The sequence below is a fragment of the Branchiostoma lanceolatum genome, chromosome 4 (assembly GCF_035083965.1).
Source record: "Branchiostoma lanceolatum isolate klBraLanc5 chromosome 4, klBraLanc5.hap2, whole genome shotgun sequence".
Taxonomy (NCBI): Eukaryota; Metazoa; Chordata; class Leptocardii; order Amphioxiformes; family Branchiostomatidae; genus Branchiostoma; species Branchiostoma lanceolatum.
In genome coordinates, this window is record NC_089725.1 from 29,970,478 (window position 1) to 29,986,173 (window position 15,696).

At 47.3% G+C, this 15,696-nt stretch overlaps 1 protein-coding gene across 2 annotated transcripts in view; it reads right to left on the bottom strand.

Moving 5' to 3' along the window:
* The window catches only part of LOC136433960 (kinesin-like protein KIF26B), a 114,937-nt gene that overhangs the window by 84,754 nt on the left and 14,487 nt on the right, over window positions 1-15,696 (bottom strand). Inside the window, exon 1 of one of the 2 annotated variants that reach the window (XM_066426579.1) lies at window positions 12,237-12,350. The exons of the other annotated variant lie outside the window; for it this stretch is intronic. The gene's annotated coding sequence lies outside the window, so the exon portion shown is untranslated. Of the gene's footprint in view, window positions 1-12,236; window positions 12,351-15,696 lie in introns of those variants that run through there. 2 annotated transcript variants of the gene reach the window in all.

Genomic DNA, 15,696 nt, shown 5'->3' on the forward strand with positions numbered 1-15,696 from the left:
TGTGTGTCTGGTTGTCTGTGTCTGTCTGTCAGTTTGTGTTTCCGGATTTTGAAAGTCAGCAAAACTCAAGAACCTCTGGATGGATTATGATGATATTTTGTATGTGGGTAGGTGTTGGGAAGACGAAGGTCAAGGTCAATTTTGGGTCCCCTGGTTTGTGACCTTGTTGGTGTATTTGTTGTTTTCTGATTGAATATCAGTTTTCTGGTTGCTACTGTGGTTCTAACAGTTCGTTTAGTTTCGAAGATAATAAGGGGAATTATCAACCTTATTGTGGACTGACTCTATAGCTGGCTAATTATTCCCTTTTTTACCGAATTCTACGATTCCTACCCCGTAGGAAGGCCTGGTGGAGGTTAGCCTATGTTCTCGCCCAGTACCTGGCGCCCGGCCATGCCGCTGTCGTCACGCGGGTAGAGTAGGACCACAATCATCGGAGACCGTCCGTTCTCACTCATGTTCTCATAAACACGGTCCTCAGACTTTTGTCAACAGGGGGAAGGTGCAACATTCTGAACTCACGCACTCTGGCTGAAGGATTCTTTCATATACCACTTCCGTTCATGTTCTTAAATACAGCCAGCCTGATATCTCTAGTCTCTATCAGACCTCTTGGCGGACTGAGAAGATAGTACAAATTGGCCCAAATAGGGTGGATACTCTATCAGATTTGTCCACTGAAGTTGGTTGGAAACAGTAACTCTATATAGCCGACGTCGGGCAAATGATTAAGCCTATTTGGCCGATTTCTACTATTTTTCCAGCAACCCACGGAGTTTGGCTGGGACCACGATATCTATCTAATCTGTGTAACACAGACTCTTTCAAGGTAGCAGAACACAGTTTTCGGCCTATGGGGGTTTCTATAGTTAAGGACCACAAAGTGACCCACATCGACGTGGATAAAATCATAGTAGGGTCCCCTACAAAATCACGACAAACGAATATGTTGAAGTCGAGGGTACGATCTTCAAAATAACTGAAAAGCAAAAAAAGTTATGGTTTTTTAACAATTTGACGGCCACTTTGATATGGGGTCATACGGGGTCATGCGGAAGTGAAGCCGACTCACCTCGGCAGGCAGCTGCAAAGGCCACGCGCATTTATACGACGAATGGGAAAACTTCACAATCTCATTCCTACGATCTAAAAGCCCACTTATTATACTACCATACAGTAAAGTTTGTGCCTCGCTGGCATTCACGATAACGTTTTTACACACGGTTAAAGGTTTAGGGCGCACTATTTTCTTACCGCTACGTCACTGTGTACTCATACCACTAAGGCCTGTCAGCGTGTCATGGGCTCTCTATGGATCGCTATGGTGGAAGGGCTGTAGTACGCTCGCAGTAGTACTAATAGTAGTATGCGGACAGGCCGACACGAAGACGTGAGCAGGTTTTCCGAATTGAGCGATCAGTCTCCAGCTAGGTAGCGGTCCCAACCTCACGGACCCCCTGCGGAGTCCGCCACGGGTAGTCGGGACGGAGCGACTTGAACTCCGCACGCTAATTTCATCTCCAAGCAGATGTGTGGTTCTGGTTCGGTTTGCAGTTTGGTGCTCGTCGTAGCACTACTAATAGTGAAAACATGCGTTCAGAAAGACTCATGAAACGCCCTAAACAGATTAAAGATGTGTAAAACAAACCGGAGCCGGCCATAGCCTGTTTGCCAGGCTCTACGATTCAGGCTTTTTGAGGGCTTACAATGTGCTTTTTTTTTTCAGACGGCAAATCTGTTCTAAATTAGAAGTTTATTGCAAGTTCATGCCCGTTGGCTAATTGCAAATACATGCTAAAAACATAGAGAAAAACATACATAAATTGTACTCGTTTTTGTGGGCCACCAACGGAGGCGGTTAGGTGGCTACCGGGGCCATACACCTGCTTGAAGGTAACGCGCGAACAGGTTTCCCCTATAAAATCCCAGACCATCTGTCTAACACTTTTCTCTCTCTATTATCACGTAATCGCGATCTATTTTCGTGCAGGTTCAAAGTCGTCAAATAAAATTGTCGACAGTTGGTGCTAATGGGCGACCTGGGATCGCAACAGAACGCTAAGGCATCACCCCGTTTTAAACACGAGTCCGCAGGGAAACGCTACCCTGTTAACTGTCGTTTGGTTCCCCTTATTAGTAATCGACTGAGAAAGGGGTGACATTCCGCATACAGACCCCCGTGTCCCCGCAGTAGCGTTTTACGAGCTCGGAATTTAAAACGCCTTGATTTGGCATTTCAAGTTCAGAGGCGTTCTGATATGATATCTCAAGTTCAGACAAGTCTTGATATGATATCTCAAGTTCAGACAAGTCTTGATATGATATCTCAAGTTCAGACGAGTTCTGAGGTAATGATGGGTCTTATCTTCATGGCCAAAGGTGAAGCAATAAATAGAACAGAAATTAGACTTTAAATGCGGTACCGACAGAGCAAGGTCTCGCCTGAGCACAGCACAGCACTGCTGTCACTATCACTGCATTCTTGATAGAATAGTAGAGGAATGCCATGATTCCGCAGACTGAGAAAGCAGATCGTACGACAAATGGATACTTGTAGACAGACACAAGCTATGATTCCCTACGTCATACAAATTCGCATTTTGTACATCGCGAAAGATGTGCCTCGTATGTACAAGAGCTACGTGTATAAAGAACATGACAACAGACACGAACGATAACAATTTACTAGCCTCCACCAGGCCCTCCTACTGGCGTATGGATCGTAGAACTCGGCAGAAAAAGGAATGATTAGCCAGTATAATCACTCCACGGCGAAGATCACATTTCGCCCGTAACGGAGCCTGCAAATGAAACCCTGGCAAATATTCTCCGTGTAGCCGGCGTAGATAGTCTGGTAGAGACTAACAACTTACAGACAGGTTCATTGTAGGCAGCTAGTCTAATATATTTGGGCATTATACAGCTTTCCTCGTCGGAGCCTGACTTACGAGGCTAATTAGACCCTAAGTGAGCAGTCAGGTTTATGTTTTGAAATCCGTCCAGAGACTTTGTTTATAAACATTAGCGCCATCCAGAAATTGCAGTGACATGATGTCACCATAGGTAGGCATCTCCTACCGAAAATACGAGGAGTCGTAAGCAGTTGATATCAACATCGTACAAGGCACACCGGTCACGTTTGGAACGACGCCGGATATCTGGAAGATGTTGACACGAAAATGTGTTCTGCTCGAGGGTTTTGATGAGAACCTGACTTAAATTCTGAAATCATAATCTATACAATCCTTGACCCATTTAATGATCTAAATCACCAATTTTACAGCCCCATGGTCTCTGCTTAGTCTCTACCACTCCAGGGGTTGCTTGAAAAATTTGCAACCAACGGGAAAATGACCGACGTCGACTAAGCCCCCTATTTTGGCCAATTTCTACCATTTTCCTAATCTCCAAGCAGATCTATAGGTTGCATAAAGACCGTATCAAACTGGCAGAGGAAGTACGTTCTGCAACTCTTGGATTGTATTACAAGTTCCTTCTTCCAGTTGGATACGGTCTTTGCAATCCATTGGGTCTAGTTGGAGACTACCATTTTCCAGTCCGCCAAGAAGTCTGGTAGAGACTAGTCTCCTAAGGCGTTACTGTATGTAGTGGTTCTTTGATCTGTGGATATAACAGGCGCGGTCGTGTCCGTACAAAAGGCACCTGTTCTCTATTTCCCATGAAACAGCTGCACTAAACGTTTCATCAACTACAGAATGTTTCATTTAGTTCCAGAGTTTCTACAGTAGATCTCGAGCAGGTGATCTATTTCACACTTCATGCTGAGGTTGATCTTTAAGGAAAACCTTCTGCACGTGAGCACATTCTCGCGTCTCAAGACTTTTCAAGAAAGCAAACGAGCCGTGAGGAAGTTCTTCCGCCTCCGACAAGACGTCTTGGGGCGGGAGACGCGAACAAAGACGCACGTGCCGTGCCCGGTGTCAACTTTCATTGGTCCGACTAGGAAAATTAATGTTGTGTTTCCGATTTGATACGGTCCTGATAACATTTAGGGGCGATAAGTAGGGATTCTCTTTTTTCTTTTGGCCGAAGTGATCCAACAAATACTGTTTAATAATGTAACATTGGTATTTTCAAAATCATATTTTGATTATACAGATATAATTGTACAATGACAATTTTCTAGTGCAACAGAAATGAGGAGAACATGTTAGAAAACGACTCTATCACTCTGTCAGAATCAGATCGAAAATTTCATTTAAAATTTCATCCCTTGTCAGCGATCGACCCAAAAATGTCTGGAGTCAGCAGGTTTTTGCTAGGGTGGATTGCGTAACCGGAAGATTCTTGTCCGATGATGACGTCATTCCCGTGCTAGAAACAAATAAATCATCGGAGATGGAAGATGAAACCCTTTGACGCTGGAGGCTGTTTCCATGGCGACAGAGAATTCTGTGCTCCTATTGGACTGATTTTCATTACAGTGATAAAGAATCCCGAGATATACGTATCGGCACTCAATTTCTAAATCAGACGCCTGGCTCATGCTAGGGTCACAGTTTCCAAACCGGGCCCCGGCCGGGCAGTTTGCGGGAATGAAACGTATGATATAAAAGACAACAACACACAAAAAATGCCAAAAATTATCATGAACACCATATATTTGTGTAAATATTCGTTCACGCAAATAGCCCGGCCGGGCCCCGGTTCCGAAATGTGACCCTAGTATTAGACAGGAGGAGTAGGCCCAATCGTACACTCCAAGCAGACGCTAGGCTCCGGATTGTGTCGGCTTTTGTATCTTGTTTTTTCTTGGTATATATTTGCCGTAGGCAAGCAGGAGCCTGACCTATGGTTGCCTTGATGAAGTTGGAGAGTAGCCCAATCCGGCTATGACAGCGCGAGATTGTGTGACCCAGGCTACGGCCTTGCCAGTCCGTCCGGCCTGTCCGTGGCCAGGACAACGTCCTAGCCTGGGTGGGCGCGTCGGAAGTGTCTGTCAGCCGCGCCGCTCCACCGTGACAAGCGGAGGACGTGGGACAACAACGGGGGAAAGTCTTATCGCAAACCGGCCCTTCACAACTGACAACACGGGGGAAGGTCTTATCGTACACCGGCCCCTTGGACCTGTCTACGCCGAGCAGGTGACGGAAATTTTTATCTACTCTCCAAGTAGACGTTAGGCTACGGGCTGGTCTTCTGCGTCTTTGAAGGCGTTTTTTCGGGCGTTCTATTTCAGCTGGCGGACAAAAAAGAAAACCTGACAGAATAGAAAGCCTAATAGCCTGAATTCAATCAAGCCTCCTGTGGCCGCTCGCCGCCCTGTAACCGCCTAGGGGAGAGAAACCCCCAGACAGCTGGAGTTTGCGTTATACAGACTAGAAAGCATAACAAATACGCCTAAAACACGTCCAAAACTCAAAGAAGTCAGAGCTTGGAGAGTAAATTTTATCAGCCAGTCACAGAGTAGGTACATATAACACGAGGTGTCGTCGGCCCTAGCTACGGGAAGGAAAACACTTTCTGATATTGGCCTCTCTCACCGTGACACAATCTACGTTTGTTTCAGTAGTATGAACCGACCTCCGCAGGTTTGAGAGGGGCAGATGTGTCTTATCCTACCCCGGCTCTTCAGACCTGTCCTCGTAGAGAGAGTGGCGGACACTTTTATCAGCCGGTCCCGGAGAAGGCACGGCCTGATGTCGTCGAGCCTAGCTACGTGGAGAAAAACACTTCCTTACAGTCACCGTTATAAATACCCTACCATTATCATTTCTTGGTCATATGACTTAAGTGGGTCTAAAATGTCCCTGTAATAACTCAACTGGTAGCAGCCTCACGGCTGAGTTGGTAACGGGAAGACCCCGGTTCAAACCCCGGGAAGGGCATCTCGGTTGGGGCTGCACCCGTCTTTTGGAAGAGACGTAGACCCGCGTTCGAAGAGGTGCTTCAAGCACGTTAGAAGGGAAGGGGTATTTTCCCCTCCCAGCACAATATGCAGTACTACAGAAACACCAAGGAAACTTGCCGCTCCACCTGGCACTACAAGGGTCACAGTGAACGAACAAATGAACGAGCCTGATCCTTACATCTGCTTGGAGACTAGTATGACGCACTGCTAATACTTCACAGTCGGCACGGGGATGGATTGGATCAATTTGCAGCGACTCCAAGATAACCAGTTCAGCCAATAAACATGAATTTCCTGGCGCGAAAGGCCAACATTCCGCGCTGAAGGATCAAACGTGTTGAGGACGATGATGACCGACTTGTGCGGGGAAATCCTCCGGCATGGTTTATAGAGAACATCTGGTGAACTTCAAGCAGATGTAACGGTCGGGCTTGTTTTGTGGTTCTCTTCTGGTCTTGCTGGCTACGCTGGCTATAGAGAGATTTGCCATGCAGGGGAGTTTGGCTACCAAATGGTTTGACTGGTCAGGCGCAGGGGGAAATGTAAACCTTGCCGTAGACTGACTCTCCTGGACAAGCATTCCCCTTTTTTGCCGAATTCTACGATAGATACCCCTTTAGGAAGGCCAGGTGGAAACTACCTTCTATGCGTATCTACGTCTCTATCCAGTAAAAAAAGTAATTCACTCAGTTTTCTCTGTTTAACTACCGCTCTAAGAAAAGGCGGAGAGCTAAAATGCTGCACTTCTAGATAGATGTACAAAATGTTGCAAAAGCACGCGTAAAACACTGCGACCGAGGCATCCTTACATCTGCTTGGAGAATAGTTATAGAGACCATCTGGACCCCGCGGCAGGGTGATGCACCTGCTCAGGAATGTGCTGGGGGGGGGGGGGTGTAATGCAGACCTTCTAAGAACTGAATCGGACAAGTTTTTACTATGTCAAGGACGAAAATTAAGATAGACAAACTGATTAGAAAGAACAAAGGTTTGTTATTGTTAAACACGATGACACGAATGGCACACGATCAAACGTTCCCTCTAGTTCACAGTTCCGTTGCGCGTGGGACATTGATGAAAGGCGATGAGAACGGTAAATAAAGACTGAAATGACCGACTAGCTAACATTGATAAAGCCAGGTTCTGAGTCCGGTCGCAAGTTCACCACTATTCAGCTGTGGCTAGCTACTCGTCCATGTACTAGACTCCGCGGGTTGTTGGAAACAAAGGAGAACTTAATTAGTCGCGTAGGTTGAATGATTTTCCAGAGGAGTTAGCCGTCAATAGAGTTATCATTTCCAACCAAGTCCTGCCGAATGGATTATTCTCCAAGACAAGCTCAGTCCCAATGCCAAGTATCCCTATTTGACCGATTTCTACAACTTGTTTTCAATCAGACGCTCGCCGAAAGGGAGGTCTGGTGGAGACTACGACCCCGTTCACACTCATTTTTTTCAATCGCGATTGAAGTATAATCGCGATTGAATCGATCCGATCGCGATTGATTTTTTCAGTGTGAACGCTCCCAATCGCGATTGGAACGATCCAAAACGATCCAATCGCGATTGGATTGTAACTACCTCCGGAGGTAGTTTGATTGGATTAATCGCGATCGGATCCAATCCAATCCTATCAAATTTTGAGTGTGAACGCAACTACGATTCATTCCATCGCGATCCGCGGGGATTTCGGCCGGTTCAAGGCTAGGGTCGCAACTTATCACATAAGTAATGTACCAAGGACAATGTTTTCCCACCAATCGTTGCTTCATTCAAGCTCCCAGATTGTCCTGTCTACAGCACTTGTCGCGTTCATTACCCGTACTACAGCGAGGCCAATATACAAAAGCCTTCGTCGTTCACGCCTTCTCGCGATCATAGCCCGCCGATTGCGTTCCCTTCCACGGCTACAGAACATTCTCCAGAGATACAAAATCATCAAGAGTTGGGGGACTCCCGCCATTTTGTAGCAAGCGACGCCGAACCTTTGACCTCGTGCTTCAATCGCGGTCGGATCACGGCGTACTTTAATCCACTTGGCGAAAAGCAGTGTGAACGCAAAAGTTTCTTTGCGTTCAATCGCGATCGGATCGAACAATCGCGATTATACTTCAATCGCGATTGAAAAAAATGAGTGCGAACGGGGTCTACATCCACAGGTCACGCGGTCCGAACTGCAGGGAAAGTTTCCACAAGTCTGCAATGAAGCGTTGGACATCTGTCTGATCTGACAACCTTAAAAGGAAAACATATCGGCGCTGCTGCCTTATCGCTTTACTTGGGTGGCCGGTGAACTACATGCAGGCCGAGTCGCAGCCGGCAAATACAGAAAACCAAATGTCGTGGCGATAAGGAGAGATAAAAAGGAGCGCCCTGAAACACAAAACTGGACAAATGACTTGAGAACTTGAACTTCAACACCAACTTATCGTATAGCCATCGCGGGCAAATCTAATGAAACCCGATCTTGAAATTAGAGGTTTAACATGACGTTGTCGCTAGATGACGTCAGGAAATCGACTCCAGAAGTCTGTGACGACAAGTACAACACAACATGCTGTGGAACCATCTGCGAAAATCACGCCACCCGGGGGTGCGGGTATGGGGTCCTGTCTGTGGCGTGTTGCTCTTGGCAATGTTGTCGTCTGTCACAGTCGGACCTGTATGATCAGTTCTACCGGACTTTTGTAACTTCCTTGGCCCGTGAAGACCCCAATCTTTTATTGTTTATTCTTTCCAACACCACATTGTTGTTTCTTTGAAAGAAAACACATTTGAGCTTTAAAAGAACAGATTACGGCACACTGCAAATAACAGACAAATCAGAAGCGCTTAGACGTAAAACGAGAATAAAGAGGATTGTAGGATTTGCTCAGAGCAGAACAGAAGAGAACAGAGAAAGGAAAACATCTACTTTGATTTCTAAATCAACAACTAACTTCTAGATGTGAAGAGAAGGGAAAACGATTGCTTTTTCTCATTCTGGAAGCCGAGCCTTTTTTCGGTCGGGGGCTAGTAGTAGTAGTGGCCGTGATTTCTTTAGAGGGAGACCCAACGAAAGAAATCGCGGTCAATACTAGCCTGAGTGTCATCCTGTTTCAGTTCCAGGCTCTACCTAGAGCGTGGAACTGAAACAGGATGACACTCAGGCTAGGTCACTACTAGAACCACTGTTTTAGATTACATGTAACGTTAGAAGTCATATTGGTGTACATCACGTGTTAGTGTACATGACCACGACGTTTGTGTCTATCTATATGTCGACGTCTGTACTTAGCCCGATAGGGCATGAATGTACAATAAAGGTTATAAACGTTAGCCTCAACCGAGACCTCTGCTTGGAGTTTTTTTTTAAAGTTTGAACGCTTTAAAAGAGCACGAGAAACAAGAAGGAAACTAAAAAGTACAAACGCTGACCACGCGGTTCCCATCAGGCCATGGCCGCGAGCAAACACCAAGTCCAGCCCTGAGACCTGTCAGGTCGGCCGGAGGGTGAGAAGGACGAACCAGGGCAGCGGTAACGAGCTACAGGTACGAGCTGAGTACACACTAGTCTCCAAGCAGATGTAAGGAGCCGTCTCAGTCTCGGAGTGCACTCTCCAAGCAGAGGTTAGACTCCGGCTGTGTTTTAGGCGGACATAAGGAAAACGGGACGACACAGAGAGCCCGTCAATAAAACATGTCATAAACCAGACGGAGCCTAACCTCTGCCTTGAGAGTATTACTAGTGCATCTTTTCCACTTCTCGGAAAGGCGAAGAGTGAAAAAGGTGCACTTGTCTACAACATGTTGCAAAAAGACGCGTAGAACACAGGGACTGAGCAGTATCCTCACGTCTGCTTGGAGACGCCCAGGTCACAGTCGCCACACCGTGCGACCCGCACCTCAGTCTGCTGTCTGTCAGTCTGGCGTCCTTCGCAGGTAACAAGAAAGAACAACAAACCCACACAGCTCGGATTCAAAACACATGTCAGTCAGGACTCAGGAGAGAGGGTAAATAGTAGAGGGACCGCTTATTCTAATCTCCAGCCAGGCAAATGTCGGTAGGCAAAGTCGTTACGTTTTCCTTGTCATCCGTTTCTGTTTCTGCCTCTAGGAACAGGTAACTTGGAGGAAAACGTAACAATTTTTCGCACCATCTGCTTGGAGATTACTACCCATTAAGCGTACATGGCATCCAGCAAGGCTAGGGCGTCTGAACATTGTCCCATACTACAATCATACAAGGGGGAGGTTTTGAAAGTTATTGAAAACCGTTGGTAACCAGCAGAAGACGCCCACCGAGAAGCCTGCACTGGAGGCTACTGCGCTGGCAAGTACGAATCAAGCCGGGACAGGGATTATTAAACCCATACCATAGGCTTATCAAGGTCCGCTTGAACGAGCAAAGCGGTCGACCAGTAATGCCTTACAGTTAGACGAACAAGCCGACGAGTAATGCCTCACAGCTACAAATTTTACCCATGTAACTCAGATATTCATCTTGTTAAACGCGGAAGGGGGTGGCCAGTAAAATGCACCTGTCGGAGGTTGTGATGAGCAGATATAAACCACTCTGGACGGTGCGGTACCAAACGAAGGCACATGTCTGTTTGAGACAGGTTGAGCGATTCATCGTAGCAAGCGCGTCGATGTTTGGCCTAGGACATGGTGGGGAGGGGGGTCTTCCAATAGCCCAATACCAGGAATGTCTGACACGCTAGTACCACTGACGAAAAGTAGTAAATGCTACTTTGATAAAGCGTCTGATCGTTTCCAAAATCATACCTAGTTGCTGGAGTAACTGCTATTTGGCGTATCATATTACCTGGATGCCTAACCTTCATCGACGCACTACCACTGAGCCCAAGACTTAAATAGACAATAAGTTACATGGAGGAGACCCGCTACCGACCGCGCCTTTATGTAATCGGCAGCGAACAACAACTACTACAGAAAACTGAGGCTAAGTAACTACGGGTAACTGCTATGAAGATACATATATAGTATTGCTACATATAGTGCAAATGTATGGTCACAACATTGGCAATGCTGCCTGCGTGACAATCCTAATAAAAAGTTGCTACAGAGGGTGTCCTTCTACACCCACGTGAACACACAAAAAGGACCTCATTAAACCAGAAGTTTCAGGCAGTAAAATACTTCAGCACGTTATCAGCTACCCAGACGTACAATTTTCCAGATCGTCTGGCTTCCGCGCATTGCTGGTCTCTAAACGTGAAAGACGCTGACTGACCGTTCTGGGTTGATAAATGGGCGATGGGCAGGTCGAAATGGTCGTAAAATAGCGAACGACAAGCATGTCGCAAGATAGCCTAGTGCGAAGATACGGTTTGGTAGAAACCTCACTGAAACTCTCAGAAACGCACCTGAAGTATTGAGGCCCGGTCGCCGGTCGCAGCGCGTCCAAATTTGAAGAAGAAAGATCTAAGACTTGTAGCCGGTCGACTCCGGGCAGTTGTTGGTCTAGGCAGGGAGGTTAAAATAACCTCCTTGGTCTGGGTGAGTCCCCCTCCTCTAACACTGCGGACATGCACCGCGGTCTGCTCTAATTCCACTCGACATTCCTCCCCGCCGCAGCATGCCCGCGCTCAGCTGCCGAGCGATGAGAGATCGTTCTATCGCCGCCGGTTCGACTTTTAAAAACTCCTGTCCATACCGCAGGCACTCCGTACTCCCTCCCGTACTCCCGACGGGGTCTTTTCCACCTCCCAGGCTCGCAGACAATTTCCCTAATGAAGGAGCGCGCACGATGGAGGCTGTTCAGCGTCTCCGGCGCCCCGGATCACTCGTTGTATTTGCCTCTCGACTTTGGTCCCGTCTAGAGCAAACCTGCACGGTGCGATCTTATCGGCTAACCTCTTATTGGAGTGCGCCGCGGTTCCGAGGCAGGTCGCGGTCCCCTCCAACTTGACTCTGTTTGCCGACCGCAGCGTGTAGCCAAGCTTCGCGCAAACACAGACCAGATCTTACGGACTGGATCTGAGCGCAGCTCGGATGATGTATGGCTAGAGAGGCACCTTGATGGCTTCAAGATGGTAAAGATATACTGTATGCTGTACCTCCGGAAGTTAGATGTGAACCCCTTCATTAGGCTATAGCCCCACACATACCCTCTAGGCCTGGTTCACACCACTGACACTACGGGAGGAAACAGGGGATCTTGTACAGGTGAATACAAACGGGAGGTTACCTGTGGCCAGATGATCGCTCAGGTAGATAGCTGTATCCGCAGACAGGTTCCGTACGGCCCGCGCTACAACAAGCGGGCACTGTTACAAACCCGAAAAGTTGCCACACTGTTGCGTAGAATGACTACACTGTGGCAAGGGATCTTGTACAGGTAAATACAAACGTGGGGTTACCTGTGGCCAGGTGATCGCTCAGGTAGATCCGCAGACAGGTGCTCCTTCCGCCCGAACCCTCGCTACAACACGCGGGCACTGTTACAAACCAAAACTTTGCGACACTGTTGCGGAGAATGGCTCTACTGTGGCGACGAGAAGCCGATTATGTTCTGTGATCCTCTTCACCCGGCAGACAATGCCACAGGTTTGCCCAAATAACAATTAAAACGATTAGACTATAAAACGATTAGTGACTCAGCGGAGATCGGCGCCTGGGGACCCGGGGAAGTGTTGGTAAAAAAACTGGCGGTTGCAGAAGAAGTGGTCTCCTGGGGGCTGAAGCGCAGCTGGGGATTAACCGGGGATCAGGCCAAGGGGGCGTGCAGGATTCTCCTCACCTGGATGCGCCCAGGTGAGAATAGCAGGTGGGAAACCCAGGTGAGTGCGCGGGAAAGTGCAGCGGAGCGTGCGCGCGCGCCGTCAGCGCAAAGAAAACGAAACTTAAAACTTCCTTTCAAGTTTTCTTCGGCTTTTGCATATCGTATTATAAAGTATACTCAAGTTTCCCCCTATTGTTATTCACCGTTAGCGTAAAGAAAATGAAACTTTAAAGTTTCCTTTCAGCCTTTTCTTCCGCCTGTGCAAATCGCATAAAGTTTGTACACTCAAGTTTCTTTCTCCTATTGTTTTACAGACAAGTTTGCTCAGTGCAAGGCCAAGGCACCACTTCAGGCACTGAACCAACATTTGCACTGCAACAACATCTCTTCTCTCTAGGTCAGATTCGTCATGATTGGGAAACGCAGGACTCACTATTAATGAGAGAGAAAAAAGTAATTGATCTAAAAGCTGAAGTACATGTAAGGGTTACGAAGGGAAAATTCGGGAATATTCACTACCCCATTTAGACATCAAGTTTGACACATCTAACTGCAGTCAAAAAGGGTAAGGGCACTCTGGTTGGAGCTGCGTTCGTCTTTCGGAAGGGACGTAAAATGCGGTTCTGTGCTTGATGAGGTGCCTCGGGCAGCCTCATTACCCAGATGGGTACCTACTGACTGCACCAGATTAATTGTGATAAAATGAGAACCAGAGTCGTGCGTCCCGTGACGACGTGTCACCGAGACATTTCTGCACGTCGTTCGGCGCGCTAATCTGCCGGTGATTCGTTCTCGAGGAGCCCCCCGCGAAGCCGAGAGGGGATTACCTGATAACGACCCGAGGACATTCCACCGTCTCCCCTGGCAACCGCGGTATCCCCTGGCAACCGCGCCTCTCGTCAGACAGGCGTTACCGGGGTCGATGGGAAATCACGACCACTTGACACCGGCCTGCTCTTATCTCCAAGCAGATGTAGGGAGGCACAATCGTCAAAAACTACCACCCTGTTGTCGTTCACCTTATAATGACTAGTGGCACACAGGGCAGCAGGTTTCCTTACAGGGCATATTTTTAAAGAGAGGGGTTGCTAGTCATTTCTTAACGTGCTCGAGGCACTCCCACGGGACTCCCATTTAACGTCCCTTCCGAAAGACGGGTGCGGCCTCAACCGAGATGTCCTACCCAGGATTGAATCGAAGTCTCCTAGCTAGCAACTAATTGGAACCAGGAGCTCAACTATGATTCTGCTACTAGTGGAGCTACAGGGACATCCGTATGAGCCCCCAGCAGCTTTTTCCGGCACTGCAGCATCGCTGGCCGACACCCCTTCCTAAATGTAGTGTGGTATAGCCCACAAACAGCTGGTCTGCCCGGCGAGGTCAGTGACCTCAATTCGGGACACATGGATTGGGACATGAAAAGAAATTCACAAAAACTCCACAAAAAAGTTCACTCAGGTCTTAGATGTTCTATTTCTTGTCAGGTATGTGCAGGTTTGGGCCGAGGTCCCATCCGAGTGGACTCCTGAACCTGGCACCCAAACTCAGACTACACACACTAGCCTTTACCAGGCCCCGCGGATGGCTGGGAAAATAGTAGAAATTGGCCAAATAGAGTGAATAGTATGCTAAGGCAGTCGGCTACGGATAGAGGGTCCTTAATTTCTAAAGCGGACCAAGCACTAACTTCTCTATTTGGCCAATTTCTAAGATTTTTCCAGCGACCTCTGGAGCCTGGTAGAGGCTATACACACACATGGCAATCGCACCGGGGCTGTAAAGCGTGGGTAAACACCGCGCGGCGCCGCCGAAAGGGTTTCGATGGGCGCTCACTTAGGAAACTGGTTTATAAGTATGTACATTCTACTTGTGTGGGATGGAAGTACGTGTGTGTTCTGAACACACACATGTACACACGGACTGAGAAGGCGCGACTGTCTTTCCACTATATACCTTAACGAATGGAGACCTTTATTGTACGCTTTTGCCACACTGGTCTAAGTACAGGTCACGACAAAAACATGTTAAAAGTTGATAAAAACAAGGTACACTAGTTATTCAAATTATCCTTTCTTTTCAGCCATAGTACAAAACATACAAACGCTACCCTCTGCATAACCTTCTCGGCGAAGGTAATAAAGGAACATAAACAGACAAGTTGTCTACAGTACGCTTAAAACATCTGCTTGGAGATTTGTCTTTGCCCTGCAGCTAGGATTGAGATTAAAACTATTGAAAGTTTTCAGTGACTCCTCTCTCTCCCGACTCCCTTCCACGCCTACAAGCATACCATAAGTCTGTTAAAAAGGAATCTGTAAAACTTGGCGACCGTAAAAAAGCCACATCTGCTTGGAGCTCATTATAAACACTGCCTGACTACGGTGAACACCTGGCCGAGGTTAACTATCTACCTGTTCTTCTGTCCCGATAAAAATAGACCTGCCAACTGTCTGCTCTCTTTAGTATTCCCTTATGGACAGCAAAACCATCATGGCTTCTCACCCGGATAATAAAACCTACTGTCCACAATAGAACATTGCATACAGGATATTGCAGATTTCTTTTTACACAACCAGTAAATCTGACCTGCTGACGTTTCGGTATCTGTCAGACACCTTCTTCGGAGCTTCTGACACCGAAACGTCGGCAGGAGATTTCCCAACCCGATGAAATTATTTACGGAATATTGCATGCAGTTCAACGAATTTCGTGGACAAAACGGATTTTTTATGCTTCGTTTGTTTTGTTGTCTTTTCAGTCATACTTTCACGTTTTGCATGACATTCTAAATATAAAATCAAGGGTTACATAACCACCAATTTATTCAGGTCACAGCGAGGTCGCAGTAGGATCGTCGTCTAGCGAAATGGGGCCTTTAGAAGGTCAATTCTTGCCAGGACCCAAGAACATTAACGCAGTCCTCTTCAGTGTTCCCTTGTTGACAGTAAAACCGCTAGGTGTTCTCACATGGATAATAAAACCTACTGTCCATAGTGGAATACTACAGTTAGATCTATTTTGTCGCAACAGGTACGCAGTTCTCCTCAGTGTTCCCTTGTGGACAGTAAACCCACCAGGTGTTCTCACCTGTGGGTGAC